This window comes from Malus domestica, chromosome 11 (assembly GCF_042453785.1).
Source record: "Malus domestica chromosome 11, GDT2T_hap1".
NCBI lineage: Eukaryota > Viridiplantae > Streptophyta > Magnoliopsida > Rosales > Rosaceae > Malus > Malus domestica.
In genome coordinates, this window is record NC_091671.1 from 23,401,022 (window position 1) to 23,406,736 (window position 5,715).

Genomic DNA, 5,715 nt, shown 5'->3' on the forward strand with positions numbered 1-5,715 from the left:
TTTCCTGCAAAATCCCAAAAATGAAACGTTACCCAATCCAACCCTAGCCAACCAAATGCCCAACACCTAGAATCCAAGTCATGGTTTTTTCACTTTTAATGGAGAAGTTTTTAGTCATTAAGGATATATTAGTACTTTTATATCAACTTTTAGTTATAATTATCATAGACTTAAAATGATGGTTGTAATTATATATATGGAGTATAAATTTTGGTTATTTTTTCAAATTTCCTGGATGAATTCAAATTTTAGACCCACCACTTATTTTGTAGTAAGATTTAAGGCCAACCCATGTCAAAATAAATATATGGGGAATAAAACAAAGACAGTAAATATTCCCTGCACTAATATTGCGGAATTAGGAATTTCCAAACGGGTGGGCTAGCTAACATAATAGTTTAAAATCTGATGATCAATTTTTTTTTTGGGGGTCAACCAAATATTAAACAAGCAGCACCTACTTACAAAACACTGGGCGAAAGACAAAATATACAAACCGAAAATACTAGCAAAACAAAAAACAGAAAAGGCCCAAAAAAAAGTTGAGCCCAAATCAGGAAAAACCTAGAATTCTGCTGCAGCCGCTTCCGCAGAAAAACCTGTCTGGTCCGATTCCAGACTCCCGACGAAGCATCCCCACTCTAATCGCCTGGAGACCAGAGTAGAATAGGATTGAGAGGAAAGGGAAAACATGGCAGAAAAAACACAACCAAAAGACATAATGAAACAAAGAAATTGCCACCGACCCAGTCAAAGCCAGAGTCGGCGACAACAAAAATTGACGAAATTGCTACTACTCACACAAGTCGGTAAGAAAGGCTTCCAAGCAGAGAAATGCTCTCACAAAGGAGAGAAGAGTTATGGGATGATCAATTTTTTTGGAATATATTCAGCTACTAGTCTTTCTAGAAATAAAATATAAATAAATTCGTATAAACCAAGCTAGTTTCATGCCTTGTTTTCAATAAGTTTTAACATAAAAATAAAAACATACAAAATGCAACCAAAAGTAATCATATTATCACAATTTCACCAATGCAAACTGTGAAAATCCAAAAAATAAAATAAAATAATGCAAATTGGGGATTTAGACTGTGAAAAGATAATGAAAAAAAAAAATGTAAATATGCAGCGACCAGTACAAGAAGTTTAACATGATGATATATGTAAACAATTAAAGGGAAAAAGCAGGATGAAAGGGAATTGAGAAATACAACCGATGAAAGACAAAGGGAAAATAAAAAATCTTAGCCATATTCGGTGTCATATTTTCTCTTTATATCGATGCTTCTTGCTATTTGAAACATTGCGAAGCATATATACCTGAAACAATCAGTGTTCAGTTTCATAAAGTTGGCAGGTGGAGCATTTCAGTTCATCAACACATTGTTCTTTGATATTCAAGGGAAGTAGTACCAATGTCAGCAAGCACTAGTCCATTCACGAATTACAAATATATTAGCTATTTACCTCAAATACAATGACAAGATTTGTATAAAAAAAATACTTGCAATCCAGGGGAGGACGTTTTCTCGTCAAATCCTAATTAAGCATGGTCGTGTAGTAGAGGGAAGCCCTGCACGGGCGACCTGAGAATACGTTGAAGGCGATGAACACCGGTGACCTGGGGTTCTGGTGATCCTGCATGTATATGATCTCAGGTTACCCTCGTGGGACTCCTCTACCCTTTTGACATATGGCTTATGTGGACCACTTGGTGATACCACAAGTGATATCCCTTGGGTTTGATATACCCGGCTGAACAGAGTACTTCAGTCAATTCTACTTGTACCACCCCGCAGTACATGTTAGGATTTGGGGGGTGAGTACTACTTTGTACCGCTTCAATGCATGTCTATTTGTACCATATAGCTCTCTAACTCCAAATCTGCCCACAATCATTGGATATTTCACATAAAGATATTCGATGGTTGTAATTCACCCCAATTTCTGCTATGTCATTCTTCTTAATTATTTTTTTAATAAAAATTCGATAATATATTAATCATTTTTTATGTTTTAACGGGTTGTATGAAAAAGAAAAAAGCAATACACATCATTTCCTTTGATATGAGAAGAGCAATAACTGATTCAAAGTTATATTTTTATTGTGAAATTGAGAATATGTGTGCAGTGAAATTTAAAAGAAATAGATTTAATATTTACGAGATTAGACAAGTGTCCCTACGTCCTTGGGGCAACAACACTACTATTCATGATTATCTGAAACAATAGGAGTATAAAGATAATTCTCAATTCTCACTCTTTTTGTGTCCATCTCTCTAGCCATTCTTTTCTAGGAAAACTAATGAAAATGGCTTGAAAACTTTGAGTTTTAACGATACGAACAAAATAAAGGGTAAAGTGAATAGTACCAGGATTGACTTTTAGTATAAAAATATGGTTTTTCGTTAAAGTTCCCTTCTTTTCTCTCCTCTATTTCTTTTCTTTCTTCCATATCTTCTCTTCTACTCCTTGTGCTACTTCTCTTGGATTTATAGGCAGATGGCCAACTATCTTTTCTTCATTCCGCCTCACATTTTCATTAGTCAATAACATTAAATACACAAGTGAGGTGATGAACCTACCAACTACCACTTGATGTCCAAAGCCTTCAAGTGGGTACTGCTTCTATAGAGGGCATTCACACTACTTTTACAACACTCCACATTGGATGCCCAAACATCATATTGGTTGCCACATTAAAACTTTGCTTCATTGAGTGTTGTTGGATTACTTTATTTCCATATGTAAATATAAATCCATTATGTGAGCGATCTGTATGTAGGCTAGAGAGATATTCAAATTTTGCTTGCCTTGTAAGACCATAGCTTTTGGTGAGTTCTTTGGAATAGAATAAGCACATGTCTATAATTTCTTGAAGATATCAATAGATAAACTTTGTTTCATTTCAATACCATTTGTTAATATTGTGCTTCACAAGAAATGTAATAACTGATTCATTGTATTTTGCTAAATACAATAAGGCATATACTTTACTAAGATGTGGTACTTTTGTACCAAATATCAATTTACCATTTCCCTCATGAGAATGAATGATCTTTCTTAGTGCCTAAAAATTAATTAACCATTTGGATGTTCAACTCATGATCTCCAAATCACATTGTTTTTAATACCATAAACCTTTCGGTGAATAAGAATTCGTTTTTGGCATATTGTTCGATCTACAGCTCGAGACAATATTCATTCTAACACTTTATAATTTTCTAGAATCTTTAGGAGTCCCAATCTAATATCAACTCTTTCAAGAGATTTAGTATGTTGCAACAATGAAAGTACTCAATAAGGCAATTGATACCATCCATCGGTATTGAGTACATAATTTGTGCTTTATATTTTTAGGGCTTACCTTAAGCAATTTGAATCCTTCAAGTGTTTCCTACACTTCATGACACATTCTTATTTGAAATTTATATAGAGCAATTTGTTTCTATGTATAGTTGAGGGAATACTTATGAAGATATGCTTTCGGCATTCCATAAGCCTTCATATCATATATAATTCTCCAGCGAAATGAACAATTTTCACAATGGGAAATCATGTTTACAGGAGCATATCACAATTTCAGGTTTCAACTAGGAACCATGTGTCCTATCATGTGAGTGTACTTCACTATATTACAAATGCCCATATGTAAGCTTCTGAGTTCAACATCATTTAGTGATTTGTACTATAGGTCCATTTTTACGCGTGCATACTAAATTGCATTGGAATTGCCTTTTCCATTTTGGCCAAACAATTTTTTTCTTTTCGTCAACGAACAAAAGAACGTAGCTCAATATCAACACAACTCATTGATGAATCTAGTAACTAATGTAAAAACCAAAATTAACATTGGTTATCATCATCAATTTGTGATCTCATCATTCTCATGTGCAAGTGCATGCATATTTCATTACTTTGAATATCTTTGCCTCTTCAGGGGCTTTACATTATTTCTTCTAAGGCAGTCATCTCTTATTAGATGAATTGTTTGGAAAATTTGGATCATAATCTCAGCTAGAGTGTTATAGAGCTTGAATTTTTAATCTCCACTTCCGTGGAGTTGAATCATTGGAACCTATACTTCTATCATGCTTCATGCATGAAATATATTAAGGTTGTCATGTATAGATTGTACTTTTAGGTTGAATCCATGCAGCGACTGTCATGATTCGGGCGTGCAACATTTTAGTAATGCCAAGTCCATGGATAGTTTTATAACTTCAATCCATGTGGCATCATATAACTTGTTAATATATTTGGTAATTAAAAGTAATTGTGAAGATTATACTACCTTTTGTATATCATAATTAATGATACAACTGGAGAGATAGAATAATAGGTGAAGTCGTTCTTGTCCTTTGGCCGTCATAGACTTAGGTAGAGTTTGTTGAGGATGTGAGTAGGATTCCCATCATTGAACTTTGGTCTTCCATTTACTTAGTCAGCTACTCATTCTCTCCTTTTAGACTTATAAGGTTCAACATTGATCCTTCAAGTCTTAGATAAACGATTAAAGGACTCAAGCATGATAAGAGAAAATTGCACATACTTGCGAATAATTACTCGACGATCATGAAGAGAAAGCTCGACCAGCTTGATAGGAGCATATTTATGCGACTGAGTTAGCTTGTTCTCATGCATTTATGTTGTTATTTCTTAGTTAATTATGTATTTTAAGCTATTTTCGTGTGTTTGTAGGTCCATAGGCCTTATAAAGCAATAAGGTGCATTTTGGAGCAGTTTTGGGCTTGGAATGGATAGCACATGCATGGATCAAGGTGGATGGATGAAATTGAAGACTAAAGAGGCTAGTAATGTGTTAAAGAGAAAGAAGAATTAATGTAAAAATGACAAAGAGCTCAGCAACCAAAGAAGAAACATGAGTCAAGATTACCTTATTTTGATTTAACCTTTCTTAAACCTAATTCAACTAATTTTCGGCCACAAGGAGGGTTCCCAAAGATATTAGGACACTAAATAAGGATTCTAGAAGCCTTAATCTCAGCCATAAAGGGGTGTCACTCCACCATTCACCTTCCATGTCGTGCCATCATCATTGTTCATTCCTTGCACTCATTTGATGCCACACTCCTTCACCTTTCCATCAATGCCGTGTACCACCATTGTCCCCTCAATTGATCCAGATTTCATGCACCATTGCACTCCCTTTGGATTCCTATGCCGTGCATCATCATCCATGTTCCCTCCATTGACTCATTTGTTGCATCATTCCACTTCCTTTCCTTTATCTACCATGTGCACAACATTCTTGTCCACTTCATGCACTCATTGCTGCACCATCACTCCATTTTACCCCCATGCTTTGCATCATCACTTCACTTTCACCCTTGAATCATTGCCACACCATTTCTTGTTCCCTCCATCATTTCAGATTTCATGCATCATTTCATCACTTTAACTTCCACTCCATGCACTCATTGCTACACCATCACTCAATTTTACCCCTCATGCTTTGCATCATCACTTCACTTTCACCCTTGAATCATTGACACACCATTCCTTGTTCCCTCCATCATTTCAGATTTCATGCATCATTTCGTCACTTTAACCTCCACTCCATGCACTCATTGCTGCACCATCACTCCATAAACAAGGTAAGCTACCTAGTTCGACGGATGTGAATCCAAAGGGAGGCTTCCAATCTGCCAAAGCCATCACCTTACGAAGTGGAAAAGAAGTTGGATCTGA

The 5,715-nt window shown here is 35.5% G+C and overlaps 1 long non-coding RNA gene across 2 annotated transcripts; it reads right to left on the reverse strand.

Moving 5' to 3' along the window:
- Nucleotides 1–292: 292 nt before the first annotated feature.
- LOC114819849 (uncharacterized) lies at nucleotides 293–1,806 on the reverse strand. 2 transcript variants are annotated; one of them, XR_003767148.2, is made up of 2 exons: nucleotides 1,324–1,806; nucleotides 293–649 (listed from the first exon to the last, which is right to left on the reverse strand). It is a non-coding gene; the product is annotated as an uncharacterized lncRNA (long non-coding RNA). The 2 variants fall into 2 exon arrangements; XR_011573109.1 differs by having other exon boundaries at nucleotides 802–1,806.
- Between the last annotated feature and the right edge of the window lie 3,909 nt (nucleotides 1,807–5,715).